This window comes from Trematomus bernacchii, unplaced genomic scaffold (genome assembly GCF_902827165.1).
Source record: "Trematomus bernacchii unplaced genomic scaffold, fTreBer1.1, whole genome shotgun sequence".
NCBI classification, from domain to species: domain Eukaryota; kingdom Metazoa; phylum Chordata; class Actinopteri; order Perciformes; family Nototheniidae; genus Trematomus; species Trematomus bernacchii.
Window position 1 is genome coordinate 1,070,930 of NW_022987733.1, and position 17,598 is coordinate 1,088,527.

Genomic DNA, 17,598 nt, shown 5'->3' on the forward strand with positions numbered 1-17,598 from the left:
TCTCCCCTGGAATTAAATGGTGTATTATAGAATGATCACACCGGTGACAGTACTATTCAAAGGGTTCACGAAATATGACTACTACTCTTACTGTTTAACATTTTGGGTTACTTAATGTTACTTCATGTTAAGGCTAATAAAAATGACAAGGCTGTAATGCTAACTAACGTGCTAGCTACTAGCTAGGTAGCTAACTTGATCGAGCCACTCCTGGTCGTTTCATCAGACGGAAAGCAAAAGAACGAGCAAGACCCATTGCTGGTATAATAACAACCTGGTACTAAGCACACAGGCATCTTGTTAAAGTTATCTTATCTTAGCCAGCGCCATATAGATAGATTATATCTATATTGCGCTGATCTTAGGTATCTGAATGGTGGAGGTAAACAATTGTGACATCACTTACGCGACTCTGGGATTTGTAGTCTTTCTAGTTACGTATTTTTCATAGTCTTATATTTCAACAGTTTTACGACAAACTGTGACTTTTTTGACATGGAAATGATTTTTTAAGATTGACAAACATCATATGTGTAATTCATGGCACAATTCAAACGGGATCGAAAGATAAGTTTTCTCTCCCCATTGACTTCAATGCATAATTTTTCCGAAATAAGGTCCCATACCCCGGAAGTAAGTGGGAGGGACTTCGCCACTCTATAATAACATTCAGTGCTATTGCAGCATACTTTGTCTACAACAGCCTGTCAGACACTGAAAAACGCCATCATGTGCTTCTTGGTATTGATTTTTGGAATATCTTCATGGAAATGTTACTCACTGCAGTTTATTTCGACTATGTTTATGAATAAAGGTTAAGCAATAACAGAGTGTAAGGTATTCCTGGGAACATGAGTGAAAAATATTCACGTGTGATTAATTCAGTCGGGGTGATTAACGGTAGGGTAGGTAAGTTTGAGAAACCGGCTCGAGATACACTTTTTGTTATATTCCATGGAATGCTCTTAACATCCCGATAGCAATGAATATCTTAAGTGCTTTGACAAAAAATCCATTAAAAAATGTCATCTGTGGAAGCCGTAATACTGTAAAAAGTACGACCAATCATTTTAGCCGGCCCGGCTAAAATAACTGGATGGCCTACCTGCCTGTCAGCCTTCCATCTGTGCACAAACTTATCTCGTGCCCTCATTGGTCATGTGCGCGTTCGTGTGTGTTGGAGGAGGGGCTCTATAGGAAGTGGCAGATTTTCTCCGGTTGTGTATTTTCAAATTCTAGTGATCTCGAGCCGGTTTCTCAAACGTACCTACCCTACCTTTAAAGCAAAAAAAGTCATCATTTAAAACTGTTCTTCGTGTTCTCCGTAGCTGTTTTTCTGACTGTTTCCAAAGATTTGAGGGACAGAAACTGAAGGAAACTAACCAAATGCAGGATTACGGGGCTGAATGCACTGCCTGATGGTTAACAGTACACTATTCCCTCATGGACCTGGAAAATAAACAGGGAAAATACTCTTGTTATATAACCAACAATCACTTTGAACAGGGATCTCTTAACAAAAAATGCTAATAAGTTACACAAAAGTTCAATGTGATGTTCACAGAGAAATTTATATTCCAAAATGACTAACCATCATGCAACGCACTAGCAAGACGTTGATCGCAATTGCGCAGGTCTGCGTCAGTCTCGCTTGTCTCAAACAAGCCTAATTTTTCCGAAATAAGGTCCCATGGAGCTCAACCGGAAGGGGAGGGACTTCACCTCTCTATGGAGAGAGAAAGAGTAGGTTTGTTTGAGACAAGCGAGACCGACGCAGACCTGCGCAATTGCGATCAACGTCTTGCTAGTGCATTGCATGATGGTTAGTCATTTTGGAATATACATTTCTCTGTGAACATCACATTGAACTTTTGTGTAACTTATTAGCATTTTTTGTTAAGAGATCTTTGTTTCATGATGGTTAGTCATTTTGTCCGACTTGCTCTGGAGGCTCGCCTACATGAGACGTTGAAATCTCGCGGGACAAAGACGCCCGCAGACTTGAGAGCGAGGTGCGGCGAGGCGCGGCGAGGCGGCGCAGTTTCTCTCCACGGGCTGCGGAAGCGAAATGCTTGATGGGAAACGACTCGCTGGTATCTCGAGCTGAGCGCTCATTGGTGGTTTTCACCCCGTGCTGGTGATGAAACTCTCCATTGGCTCGGCAAAAGTTTGTTGTTGTTTGTTGTGTCAGTTTTACGTCGCCACTTCCATTCACATTTTTCATCATTGTTCCACAATGTTTATCATCATGAAATTAATATCTATATATTTTATACTATACTTGCACTGCTTACCATTGTCATACTTTATATATCTTAGCATATTCATACACACTGTTCATACTAGGCTAGGCTACTGTGTATATAGTGTATTCATACGGTTACCCCTCACTGTTTTTTCATCATTCAATTCATTCTATATTTTATTCTGTAGATTGTGTACATTATGTTTCACTTTACTGCTTTTTGCACTCCTGGTTAGAAGCTAAACTGCATTTCGTTGTCTCAGTACCTGTAATCTGTGCAATAACAATAAAGTTGAATATAATATTGAGCAGGAACAAATGTATTTACTTAGTACATATCTGACATTAACGATTAAACACATTTGTGCATTCTTTATAAATGCAAACCGAGTCAAGCCGACTCCGGAGGTGGCGGTATGCACCTTAAAGTTGTTTGCAATCCGCCAAAAAACCGAGAGAAGAAGAAGAAGAGGAAGAAGCCGACTCCGAGCTGTCCGACTTCAGGCGAGCTTTTTGAGATCTCCCCCGGCTGCGATCGGCTATTCTCGTCTACTTTCGAGGCGAGCCGCAGCTCGTCTCAAACAAGCCTATTGGAGAGAAAGATTATCTTTCGATCCCGTTTGAATTGTGCCATGAATGTGATGTTTGTCAATCTTAAAAAATAATTTCCATGTCAAAAAAGTCACAGTTTGTCGTAAAACTGTTGAAATATAAGACTATGAAAATACGCAACTAGAAAGACTACAAATCCCAGAGTCGCGTAAGTGATGTCACAATTGTTTTCCTCCACTAAAATAGAGATAGCTAAGATAAGATAACGCCATATAGATAGAATCTATCTATATGGCGCTGGCTAAGATAAGATAACTTTAACAAGATGCCTGTGTGCTTAGTACCAGGTTGTTATCATACCAGCAATGGGTCTTGCTCGTTCTTTTGCTTCCCGTCTGATGAAAGGATCAAGTTAGCTACCTAGCTAGTAGCTAGCACGTTAGTTAGCATTACAGCCTTGTCATTTTTATTAGCCTTAACATGAAGTAACATTAAGTAACCCAAAATGTTAAACAGTAAGAGTAGTAGTCATATTTCGTGAACCCTTTGAAGAGTACTGTCACCGGTGTGGTCATTCTATAATACACAATTTAAGCCCGGGGGAGAAATGCTAACGCTAACGCTAGCGATCTTTTCTACTTCATGGTAGTCAATCGTTTTTTGACAAGACAGTAGTGACGGCCATCTTGGTGACGTGTGTTGTTGACCAGAGATGTAGTTCATTGAGCGTTTCACACAAACAAATGTGTTACTTCACAGTTTTACGACACAAAATTATCTTTTAAATTGACAAACATCATATGTGTAATTCGTGGCACAATTCAAACGGGATCGAAAGATAATCTTTCTCTCTCCATTGACTTCAATACATAATTTTTCCGAAATAAGGTCCCATGGAGGTCCACCGGAAGGGGAGGGACTTCGCCACTCTATAGAATATCACCAGTTGTTCGTCTCACATTTTATTCGGTTATGGTACCCATCAGTAGAGCAGAAGTCAAATCTGTTACAAAAGTTGTTATCAAGCAACAATGGCAAAAACTATGGGACAGTAACACCAAAGGAAGACATTTATACCAGATACAAAGGGAAGTAGGAACGGGAAGCACTTGGGGGAGTAGTAGAAGAGAACAGAGCATTAACAGCAGGATAAAATTGGGTCACTCTGGATTAAACTCATCACTGCATCTGATTGGAAAACATCCAAATGGCAATTGTGATGGTTGCCAACAACCAGAGACAATACATCATGTATTTTTTAGCTGCCCGGATTATAACAGACAAAGACTCATTCTGAAAACTGCAATGGAACAACTCAACATCAAGGACATGGATTTCAAGTCAATATATGAAAGTAAATCAAGAAATGAAGCAAACAAGTTGATCTTCAAATTCCTCAAAAGCATTTGTCTGAGGACAAGGATTTAATATAAACATTTAATAAATCAACAGTAGGTGGCGATATATGCTCCAAGTGGAAGCGATTCGCCATTAAATACTAGAAGAAGAAGAAGAAGAAGAAGAAGAAGAAGACATTTTATTCGGTAACGGCGTCTCGTCGCTACGGTTCTCTCTCTCTGTGTTCCTGAGAAAGTGTGTGTGAGCTCCAGCACTACTGATCCATCATCTGTGTGTTTGGATAAACCTCTGAATGGACTGTGTGCTCTTTTTTCTGGAGCGTTTACCTCGGACTATAGGAGCTAGCTTAGCATGCTAGCTGGAAACACGTTAGCAACGCTAGTCAGATTGAGAGTTTGATGGAGAGAGAAACGGTGTGTTTAACGGAGCTTGCAGGAAAAGGTGATCTAGTAAACATGAGTAAAGTCCAAATGCTGCTGTCGTTGAAGAAGCAGCGACTCACTACTGAAGAGATATTTGCTTTGTTTGAAAAAACGATAGCCGAGTACGAGGAGGAGCTGTCTCTTTCCAAAGAGGAGATCAAGAGACTCCAGAAACTTCTGGACGCTGTTTTACAGCCTCAGCTTCGGATACACAGAGCAGGTCTGTTCCCTTTACCCTTAATTAACACTTTACACTCTTCAGTAGCACTTTATTATCACATTAATAACACTTTAGACCAGGGGCGTCGCCTGGACCTGAAAACATTCGGGGCTTAGCCCACAGTGGCATTTTTTACTGCAACACTCCCCACACGCACACACACAGTACACCCGCGACTGTTACAATGAAGGCTCGATAATCAGCTCACGGCATATAGGCAGGGGTAAAGTGGTATTTTTTATGAGTGGGTGGCTCACCTCCTCTAGGGGGGTCCGGGGGATGCTCCCCCGGGAAGATTTTTTTTTAAATATTGAAGTTAAATGCATCAATCTGGTGCACTTTGAGAGCAAAATGAAGAGATCTATGGATACCTCTCTCAACACCCATATGAAGCAGAACTGTAAACAGATGTACTTTTTCTTTATGGATATTTTACTAATCACTCCCCTTTTAAACTTTATTCTTTTTTTACTGCCATATAGTATTTCATAACTGTTTTTCATTTATTCTCTTTTTTTTAATAACTATAATGATCATATGAAGGTGTGCCGCGGAAATAATCTTTTGAATAATTTGTGACCAAACCGTTTGAGACCCACTGAGATAACTTACTAAAGTTAACTATCTAAACACTCAGAGAGTCCTTTAGCTCACCTGAGTCTCTCAGTCTGAGAGGAGAGGACTCTCCTCCAGCTTCTTGTGGAACAAACAGCTCCTTATGTCCGTTAGTGCAGCTAGCTAACCAGATGCTAACAACACGGTCCATGCTGACACCGGCCCCTCTCTCCCTCTCTCCCCCCCTCTCTCTCTCTATCACACTAAATGCGCTATTGCCACACACACACACACAGAGCCGAGCTTGAATGAAACAAGCACACGTTTATTTCCATGCAACTCTCTGATTGGTCTGGTGTCATGCCTCTGTTGCATTCACTGAACACGGGAAATTACAGTGCTGCCGTCCTCTCTTGTGTCATGATGAGGTTCACGTAAAGCACGGTTAATGTATTATATTATTGAGGGAGAATTGTCCGGGGCTACAGAAAAAACATTCGGGGCTAAAGCCCCGGATGCCCAGGCCAGGCGACGCCACTGCTTTAGACCCTTTATCAGCACTTGCTGCAGGTAGTAGATCCTGAAGTAAAAGTACAAACACCACACTGTGAAAATACTCCATTACAAGTTAAAGTACTGCATTCATGTTATTTAAGTAAAAGTATGTAAGTATTATTAGACATGTACTTTATTATGATAATTAAAATGTATTACGGAAGAGCAAACTTACCAAAATAAAAATATTTATAAAAATACATACATTGAATAATATGCCATTTAAAGGTGGGGTAGGTAAGTTTGAGAAACCGGCTCGAGATCGCTAGAATTTGAAAATACGCAACCGGAGAAAATCTGCCACTTCCTTATAGAGCCCCTCCTCCAACACACACGAACGCGCACATGACCAATGAGGGCACGAGATAAGTTTGTGCACAGATGGAAGGCTGACAGGGAGGTAGGCCATCCAGTTATTTTAGCCGGGCGGCTAAAATGATTGGTCGTACTTTTTACAGTATTACAGATTCCACACATTTTTTTATGGATTTTTTGTCAAAGCACTTAAGATATTCATTGCTATCGGGATGTTAAGAGCAGTCCATGGAATATAACAAAAAGTGTATCTCGAGCCGGTTTCTCAAAGTTACCTACCCCACCTTTAATTTACTGATTTTAAATATTACCCATACATGTAGGCACTAGTTGGTTGAATGTGACATAATTTGATAATTTAGTTTTAATGTGCTTCTTTATTCACCTTTTCTTTTTAAATGTGAAAAAGCAAATAAAAATAAATACTTTGGATTAATTCAAATTGCGTGAGAATAATTCATAAAGAAATCAATGAATAAATATGTTCAATAATAAATTAAACACATCTAAAATGTTACTTATTAAAGAATAGGGGAACTAGTACAAAGGTCATTAAGTAATTAAAACGTTAATATAAATTAATGTAAAATCTCATCAATCAATTATTGCCAACATGTATTTATATATATATATATATATATATATATATATATATATATGTGTTCTTTCATAGTTTTGATGTCTTCAGTATTAATCTAGAAAGTAGAAACAAATTAAAATAAACAAAAAACATTGAATGAGAGTGTGTCCAAACTTTGACTGGTACTGTATATAAAACACACATTTTAATATTTAGCAGGTTCCCTCATCTATAATCATTTATACAAGCGCAACTTTGAACATGTACAGCAGTAAAACGCAACATACAAAATAATCAAGAAACATCATAAATTAAACACAGACAGGGAACATTTTACATCATTACTTTTACATAAGAAGGTGCCGTCAAATGTTCTGTTAATACTTGCATACTTTTACTTAAATAAGGTTTGAATGCAGGATTTTTATTTGTAACAGAGTATTGTAATTCTATACTGTAGGCGTAGTGTATCTGTGAACGATCCCAAATACAATTCATTGTTTACATTGCAGCTAGTGCTACGCCAGAAGAAAAAAAACGTTTTCATTTTTAAGTGGAAAGGGGCGGGGCTACATAAGGTGAATTGAGCCAACACAAATACACAATAGGTGGGACTAAGAAAGATAATGTGAAAATATAAAAACAAAGGCATTAATTAGGGCTGCAAAATGTCTCTCATTGTAATGGTGATGAGATTTTTAAATGCTAACACTTAACAGTTTGTTCTGACTGTGTGTTTCCTGTTTCTTGCAGATGTCCTGCTGGTGGTGGTTAAAGAAGAGGTTCTCCCTGACCAGCAGGAGTGGAGCACCAGTCTGGACCAGAAGGACCCAGTGCCCCCCCCACACATGAAGCGGGAACAGGAGGAACTCAGGATCAGTCAGGAGGGAGAGCAGCTTCAGGAGCTGGAGGAGGCTGATATCACCAAGTCCACTTTCACTCCTGACCCTGTGAAGAGTGAAGATGATGAAGAGAAACCTCAGTCCTCACAGCCTCATCAAAGACAAACTGAACACATGGAAACAGAAGCTGATGGAGATGACTGTCGAGGACCAGAACCAGCCAGGAACTCAGATCCAGAGAGCAGTTTACAACCAAAGACTGAGGACCACACTGGAGACTCTTCTGAACCTGACACTGGAGACTCTTCTGAAACTGACACTGGAGACTCTTCTGAACCTGACACTGAAGACAGTGCTGATTGGAAAGAGACCAGAGAACCTGCATCAGGCTCAAACTCACTGAAAAATAGACATGAATCTGTCAGTGATCCACAACGTAGTGCTGAAAATAAACCATTCCGCTGCTTAGTCTGTAAGAAAGCTTTTCCACAGGGTGGACATTTAAAGGCACACATGATAGTCCACACAGGAGAGAAACCACACAGCTGCTCAGTCTGTAAGAAAGCTTTTTCACGGAGTGGACATTTAGAGGCACACATGATAGTCCACACAGGAGAGAAACCATTCAGCTGCTCAGTCTGTAAGAAATATTTTACATTGAAAAGAGATGTAAAACGACACATGAGAATCCACACAGGAGAGAAACCATTCACCTGTACAGTCTGTAAGAAAGCTTTTTCACAGAGTGCACATTTAAAGGCACACACGATAGTCCACACAGGAGAGAAACCATTCAGCTGCTCAGTCTGTAAGAAATATTTTACAATGAAAAGACATGTAAAACGACACATGAGAATCCACACAGGAGAGAAACCATTCACCTGTACAGTCTGTAAGAAAGCTTTTTCACAGAGTGCACATTTAAAGAAACACATGAGAGTCCACACAGGAGAGGAAAAATAGAGCTGCAATGTTTGTGACAAAAGATTTAAATGGCATAATCGTTTCAAAAGACATAAGTGTGTTGGTCGTCAGCTGCTTCTGTAACTGTAACGGTACGTCCACACAGCAGCGTTAACAAAAATCTTCCAACGCTTCTGCCCATTCACTTTGAATGGGGTGGCGTCACTTTGCCTCACTTTTCGCCAAACTTTATTGTGGGAAGCAGAGCGGAGCTTTCCAGGCATCTCAGGCTTCAAAAGTTGAAGGGGGGGGGGGGGGGGGGGGGAAGTATAACTACATAGAAAATGGTGAAAGGAAAATATTAAATATATGGTAATCATTAAATTAATTATAAATACAAAAATCAAGATGATAATTAAAAGTAAGAATATATATTTTAAATTTCAGTTTCACTTCCTTTATGTATTTATTTAATTATTCATTTTATTTATTATTTAGGCATTTTTTTTATTTAGTCTTTTATTATTTATTTTCCTATTTATTCCTGAATTTAATATATATATTTATTCATGCATTTATTTATATATTTTTACCTGTGTCAATTTCTTTCCTCCATAACATTCCTGTGGCCCTGGTGAGATAAAGATGATTTAATAGAGGTCACTTCTGCAGGGCTGCATCAGGTTGTATCTGCAGGTCAACAAAGCGCCTCTAGAGGGCGCTGAACCACCAGGAAATCTACCTTTGAAGGTTAAAGGGGAGCAGCAGAAGTCATGCGACGTGGCATGTAAAGTACAGCCATGAACTGATGGTTATCTCCTATTTTTATGGTTCGTTGGTCTAGGGGTATGATTCTCGCTTAGGGTGCGAGAGGTCCCGGGTTCAAATCCCGGACGAGCCCTCCTTTTTGCAAAAGTTGCACCTCAGATGTGTTTGATACCAACTTATCATAAAATCATTTTAGTTTTACAGTTTCTCAGCCCACAGGTTTTGGTGTTTAACAAAACAGAATAGCACATTTTAGTCTACAATGCATTATAATATTATATTACATCGTTAAATGCATCATCAGCACTATGGGAGTTTCCCTGTGCAACCATATTTTGTGATATATATATATATTTAGGTGATGAATGGAGAGTCTACTGGTAAAAATGTAAGTTAATGATGTGCTCACTATGGGCTGCTTACCCATGGAGGTTTGAAAATGACATAATATATAAAAATACAAAAATAAACGATTAAATACAGATAAGGGAATAAAATAACACAATAACTGTTGCTATTACATTACGTTACTTGTTAGACACTTTTATCCAAAGCGACTTTCATACTCAATACTGTGGACAATCCCCACAGGAGCAATTTGGGGTGAAGTGTCTGAGGGACACAACGACATGCTGACTGCAGTGGGGTTTGAACCTGTGACCCCCTGATCCGAACACCAACGCACTAGTCCACTGCGCCACACACAACCTGATATAAATGCATTAGATGAAATGTAAGGGAATAAAAGAACAGAATAATTGTTGATAGAAATACATTTGACAAAGTGGCCAGAGGGTGGAAGGTAAATACAGAATAATACATTTTAGTCTACAATACATTATAATACTAAATTACATTTAAAGAATACAATGCAAGAATTGAACCGAGTATCAAAGATGTTTATTTATGAATAAATGTCAGCTCCAGAATAACATCCAGTCTATCCAACGTAGTCATGACTATCAATTACAACTTTTTATCCTGTGGTAGGAGGATTCAGAGAGAGGAAGAACCTGTGTTTCAACTGATCAAAGAAACAAACATGGGTAAGAAGGGTTTACCATCAGGATATCAAACATTATTCACAATTGTAAATGTATTATCTCTGCCCAGGTGTTGGGTATTTGTTGTTGTCAGTCCCCTCAGGAGTGAAAGCTTCATGTTGTCTCCGTCCATATAGTCAGGTGTCAGCAAACACAATCAGCAAAATGTGCAATACGAAAAACAACCAAAAATTCATGTAAAACTAGATACATGAAAAACATGTGATAATAACAATAATCACATTCAGTGCTATTGCAGCATACTTTGTCTACAACAGCCTGTCAGACACTGAAAAACGCCATCATGTGCTTCTTGGTATTGATTTTTGGAATATCTTCATGGAAATGTTACTCACTGCAGTTTATTTAGACTATTTTTATGATTAAAAGTTAAGCAATAACAGAGTGTAAGGTATTACCGGGAACATGAGTGAAAAATATTCACGTGTGATTAATTCAGTCGGGGTGATTAACGGTAGGGTAGGTAAGTTTGAGAAACCGGCTCGAGATACACTTTTTGTTATATTCCATGGAATGCTCTTAACATCCCGATAGCAATGAATATCTTAAGTGCTTTGACAAAAAATCCATTAAAAATGTCATCTGTGGAAGCCGTAATACTGTAAAAAGTACGACCAATCATTTTAGCCGCCCGGCTAAAATAACTGGATGGCCTACCTGCCTGTCAGCCTTCCATCTGTGCACAAACTTATCTCGTGCCCTTATTGGTCATGTGCGCGTTCGTGTGTGTTGGAGGAGGGGCTCTATAAGGAAGTGGCAGATTTTCTCCGGTTGTGTATTTTCAAATTCTAGCGATCTCGAGCCGGTTTCTCAAACTTACCTACCCTACCCCTTTAAAGCAAAAAAAGTCATCATTTAAAACTGTTCTTCGTGTTCTCCGTAGCTGTTTTTCTGACTGTTTCCAAAGATTTGAGGGACAGAAACTGAAGGAAACTAACCAAATGCAGGATTACGGGGCTGAATGCACTGCCTGATGGTTAACAGTACACTATTCCCTCATGGACCTGGAAGATAAACAGGGAAAATACTCTTGTTATATAACCAACACCAACATCACTTTGAACAGAGATCTCTTAACAAAAAATGCTAATAAGTTACACAAAAGTTCAATGTGATGTTCACAGAGAAATGTAGATTCCAAAATGACTAACCATCATGCAACGCACTAGCAAGACGTTGATCGCAATTGCGCAGGTCTGCGTCAGTCTCGCTTGTCTCAAACAAGCCTAATTTTTCCGAAATAAGGTCCCATGGAGCTCAACCGGAAGGGGAGGGACTTCACCTCTCTATGGAGAGAGAAAGAGTAGGTTTGTTTGAGACAAGCGAGACCGACGCAGACCTGCGCAATTGCGATCAACGTCTTGCTAGTGCGTTGCATGATGGTTAGTCATTTTGTCCGACTTGCTCTGGAGGCTCGCCTACATGAGACGTTGAAATCTCGCGGGACAAAGACGCCCGCAGACTTGAGAGCGAGGCGCGGCGAGGCGGCGCAGTTTCTCTCCACGGGCTGCGGAAGCGAAATTCTTGATGGGAAACGGAAGGGGAGGGACTTCGCCTCTATAGAGTGGCGAAGTCCCTCCCCTTCCGGTGGACCTCCATGGGACCTTATTTCGGAAAAATTATGTATTGAAGTCAATGGAGAGAGAAAGATTATCTTTCGATCCCGTTTGAATTGTGCCACGAATTACACATATGATGTTTGTCAATTTAAAAGATAATTTTGCAAGTAAAAAAAAAAAAAAAAGTGTCGTAAAACTGTGAAGTAACACATTTGTTTGTGTGAAACGCTCAATGAACTACATCTCTGGTCAACAACACACGTCACCAAGATGGCCGTCACTACTGTCTTGTCAACAAAACGATTGACTACCCTCACTATCACCACAATGAAACACGTCCTGAAGAATGTCATGCAAAGCTGCCTGCCTGCCTTCCTTTGATTCTCTCTGAACTGCCTGGTCGTTTTAATGTTTAATGTCAACCATTTGTGCAGATAGCATGAAGTAGAGAAGATCGCTAGCGTTAGCGTTAGCATTTCTCCCCCGGGCTTAAATGGTGTATTATAGAATGATCACACCGGTGACAGTACTCTTCAAAGGGTTCACGAAATATGACTACTACTCTTACTGTTTAACATTTTGGGTTACTTCATGTTACTTCATGTTAAGGCTAATACAAATGACAAGGCTGTAATGCTAACTAACGTGCTAGCTACTAGCTAGCTTGATCCACACACTCCTGGTCCTTTCATCAGACGGGAAGCAAAAGAACGAACAAGACCCATTGCTGGTATAATAACAACCTGGTACTAAGCACACAGGCATCTTGTTAAAGTTATCTTATCTTAGCCAGCGCCATATAGATAGATTCTATCTATATGGCGCTGATCTTAGCTATCTCAATTGTGCTGATCTTAGTGTCTCAATTGTGACATCACTTACCCGACTCTGGGATTTGTAGTCTTTCTAGTTGCGTATTTTTCATAGTCTTATATTTCAACAGTTTAACGACAAACTGTGACTTTTTTGACATGGAAATGATTTTTTAAGATTGACAAACATCATATGTGTAATTCATGGCACAATTCAAACGGGATCGAAAGATACGTTTTCTCTCTCCATTGACTTCAATACATTATTTTTCCGAAATAAGGTCCCATGGGGCGGAAGTAGATGGGCGTGACTTCGCCACTCTATAGAATATCACCAGTTGTTCGTCCCACATTTTATTCGGGGGAGGCTAGGACAGTTCGCCTGCGCGGCGGCCGGAAGAAGGAAGTGAAGTTGGAGATGCGTGGCAGAAAGCTCAGAGAGAATCGGAAATTCGGATACATACAGAAACGGTAGCATTGGACTGTTATTTTGGCGGATTTGCATAAACTGTACATTGAGTGTTTCATCATGTCAACCAGCTCAGATGGTAGCCAAAGAAACAATATGGAATGGATGATATCCAAAGCTGCGAAGAAGAAAAGATCTTTGAGAGAAAGAGATAGTTCAGTAAGAGCTCGAAGTTGGTCGGATTGGTCGGGTGAAGCAGACGAGGCTAAGCAAAACAAAAAATCAAGAGTCAGTCAAAATGACAGCCAAGCAATGTTGAATAAAGAAATAGAACACGAGTGGAAAGTGGTAATAGAATTCAATCAGGATGGTGGGCATTACCACCCGATTAAACTTACCAAAGCAATTGAAAAAGAGGTTGGAAAAATTACATTTGCTAAATTCATGAACAATAAGCGGGTATTGATACATGCCAATAACAAACAGCAGCAGGAAAAGATTCTGGGAATGAACTCACTGAATGGGGAGAAAATGAAGGCGCATGTTCCAGGAGCAATGGCAAAACTGAGAGGAGTAATCTCAGGAGTACCATTGGACATGTCAATGGAAGATGTGAAAAGTGAATTAAAAGGAGGCAAAATAGTGGAAGTCACAAGGCTTAAAAGCAAACGGGATGGTACACTCAAAGAAACATTATCAGTTCTCATTCAGTTTGAGAGAATCTTACCTAAGGCAGTACAAATGGGATATTTGAACTTCATGGTTAGGGAGTACATCCCCAAACCTCTCAGGTGCTATGCATGTCAACGAATGGGGCACACAGCGCAGCAGTGTAAAGGACAGCTAAGGTGTGCAAGATGCGGAGGAAAACATGAGTATGGAAAATGTGAAAAGGATGCAAAGGTTAAATGTTGTAACTGCGGAGGAGATCACAGTGCTGCGTTTGGAGGTTGTGAAGTGCAGAGAGAGGCCAGAGAGGTGCAGAGAGTTAAGATTACAAACAAAGTTTCATACGCAGAAGCAATAAAGAAAGTAAGGGGAACAGTAACAATCAATAAGACCCCTAGTGGAATGGAGCAGAGCATTACAATACAAAATGTCAGGAACACACCAAAAAGTAATCTTCAAATCCAACCCCACAGCGCCACCAAGAGTAAAGAGGATGATGATGTTTTAGGAGTGAAAAAGGTGAATTTTGTGGTATTTATATGCCATACTGTAAATGTTGCATTACAGTTAAAAAAGAAAAGTGATAGAATCAAAGCCATTGTGGAGGCAGCTGGAAAATTCCTTGACATGAAAGATATTAAAGCAGATCAGATACATGCAATGCTAACTATAAATGGAGCTGGGGAAAATGAAAATCAGGATGAGGGTTAGATCCTTAATCATGGTGCTGCACATACTACAGTGGAACGCAAGAAGCCTCATAGCTAATGGTCAAGAATTCAAGAAATATATATATGATCTAGAGGTAGTCCCTGAGGTAATATGTGTGCAAGAAACCTGGTTACGACCTCAATTAGACTTTGTCATTCCAGGATTTAGCTGTATAAGGCATGATAGAGATAATAATCAAAATGGTGGAGGGTGTGCCACGTTTCTCAAAGATGGTGTGGCATATAGGGAGGTGCAATCTCCTGATGATATAGAGTGTATTATAGTGGAAATCTGCAACCCTAGGAAACAAGATAACATTAGGATAATCAATTTATACAATCCATGTAAAAATCTAACCACTGATATATTTAAAGAAATAGCAGGCAATAAACATAGGAAGGAAGTTTGGTGTGGTGATTTCAATGCACACAACAGTCTATGGGGCAGCAACCATACAGACAGTAATGGAAATATAGTGGAAGAAATGCTGGAGGAAAGAACACTAGTATGCCTTAATGATGGACATGGCACAAGAGTAGATGTACACAGGGGGAAGGTTTCATGCCTGGATCTGACATTAGTGTCAAACTGTTTGGTTCATACATGCGAATGGTTTGTTTTGAATAACTCCACAGTAGGAAGTGACCATTATCCAGTGCTTACTAAAATGAATACTAATGTATATATACAGGAAGGAGGTGCAATAACCAGGTGGTGCTTTGCTAAAGCTGATTGGGGGAAATTTAGGATATGGTGTGAGGAGTCGGTACACCTGCTAACATCATAGAGGGAAGCATAGAGGTAATTACAAGCCAAATAACGCAACATATTCTAAATGCAGCAGAGAACAGTATACCCAAAACAACAACCAAGGGTAGGAAGAAAGTGGTGCCATGGTGGAATGAGGAATGCAGCAGGGCTATTAAAGAGCGAAATAATGCATTTAGAGAATTAAAGAAAAACATGACACAAAATAATGTTATAGAGTTTCAAAGGAAAAGGGCAGCTGCTCGAAGGACAATCAAATACACACAAAAAAAAGAACATGGAGAGAATTTTGTTCTACCATTGGCAGAGGAGTAAAATTAGGTGATGTCTGGTCCATGTTTAAGCGGATGAGTGGGAAAAGGAAATCCATTAAAATTCCAGCTTTGGTTGATGGGGAGAGGCTGGCAGTGACAGATAAAGAGAAGGCAGACATGTTAGGAAGGACACTTGCAGCAGTACATAGCGGGGAACATCTCAGTGATATTCATAGGCAGCAAAAACAGCAGTTACTAGCAGAGAATGAAAACGTGAAGGAGAAGAGACAGGATAATAGGTCAGCTCTTGATGTGGAATTTACAATGTCAGAACTCAAAATAGCCTTACAAGGTACAGGTTATACAGCCCCAGGACAAGACCAGCTATGTTAAAAACATCGTCAGATGCGCCGGTGAAGATGGCCGCATCGTCTTTGTGCTCCTCTCCAACTTTGCCCATTTTCGTATTTTGTACATATTTCTTTTACTTTTGCCGTTTTACTTTTAACATGGTTCGCAACATGCTAGCCGACCGCACCTACTCTGCCATACAATATAGCAGAGAGGAACTTTTCCAATTGCGAATCTTCGTGGACAATATTAACCCTCCGACAGACAATGGAGATTCACCATGGCTACCTGTTGCTGTTCTACCTGAGAGACGCAAGAAGAAGACAAAGCGAGGATGCCGGGCCGGGTTGCTGGTCAGACTGAGAAAACGTGAGAATCGGCCCCCTCTTCCGAGTATTCTTCTGGCTAATGTTCAATCCATTGAAAATAAGCTAGATGAACTCAGAAGCCGGATTGCTTTTCAACGGGACATTAAGAACTGTAACGTGTTAATTCTCACTGAGACTTGGCTCAACCCCGCTATCCCGGACTCCGCTATTGTCCCTGACGGATTCTCTATTTTTCGTCAGGACCGGACTGCAAACTCGGGGAAAAGTAAGGGAGGCGGTGTGTGTGTAATGACTAACAACAACTGGTGCTCAGATGTGAAGATTATTTCATCGGACTGTTCCGCACAGCTAGAGCACCTCATGATCTCATGTCGGGCCTTCCATCTGCCGAGGGAATTCACATCTGTTGTGATAACAGCAGTGTATATCCCGCCGCAGCCACTCGCCGACAACAACACGGCACTCGATCAGCTGTTTGGGTTTATTGATAAAACCGAGACTTCACGGCCAGATGCGGCGTTCGTTGTGGCCGGAGATTTCAACACCGCCAACATGAAGAAGGTTTTGCCAAAATATTACCAACACATCAACTTCCCGACGCGCGGGGGAAACATACTGGACCATGTTTATTCCCCTTTCCGGAATGGATATAAGGCTCTCCCTCGCCCTCCCTTCGGCAAATCAGACCATATCTCACTACTGTTGTTGCCTGCTTACAAGCAGAAACTTAAAAGGGACAGACCGATAACAAGGACAGTACAACGATGGAGCGAGGAGTCAGATTCAGCACTGCAGGATTGCTTTGCATCTACGGATTGGAGTGTGTTTGAGGACAATAACATCAACACACACACGGACACTGTCATCTGCTACATTGGGAAATGCATCGATGACGTGGTACCGAAGGTTTCTGTACGGACATTCCCAAATCAAAAGCCCTGGGTAAACGGTGAGGTGCGCGGCAAACTGAAAGCGCGCACTCTCGCGCACACAGCGGGAGATTTGGAGGAGTACAGGAAGTCTAGGTATGATCTCCGGAGAGCAATAAAAAATGCAAAGAGACAGTACAAAGAGAAGGTGGAATCTGACTTCAAAGGCTATAACACTAGGAATATGTGGGCGGGACTAAGGACAATGACTGACTACAAAGGAGCAGCGGGGGGTGCTGCGGGAGTGTCTGCGTGCGCATCTCTCCCAGATGAGCTAAACAGTTTTTTTGCACGCTTTGAGAGCAGCCAGGCTGTGGAGCTACAGAGGGACCAGGAGCTACACTGCCCTTTTGTTTTAAATAGGGCAGATGTGTGTAAATCCTTTAAAAGGGTTAACCCACACAAGGCTCCTGGACCTGATGGCATC

The 17,598-nt window shown here is 40.7% G+C and overlaps 1 non-coding gene across 1 annotated transcript; it reads left to right on the forward strand.

The window, feature by feature from the left end:
* Positions 1-9,377: 9,377 nt before the first annotated feature.
* trnap-agg lies at positions 9,378-9,449 on the forward strand. The gene has a single exon. It is a non-coding gene; the product is annotated as a tRNA-Pro (tRNA).
* Positions 9,450-17,598: the final 8,149 nt, after the last annotated feature.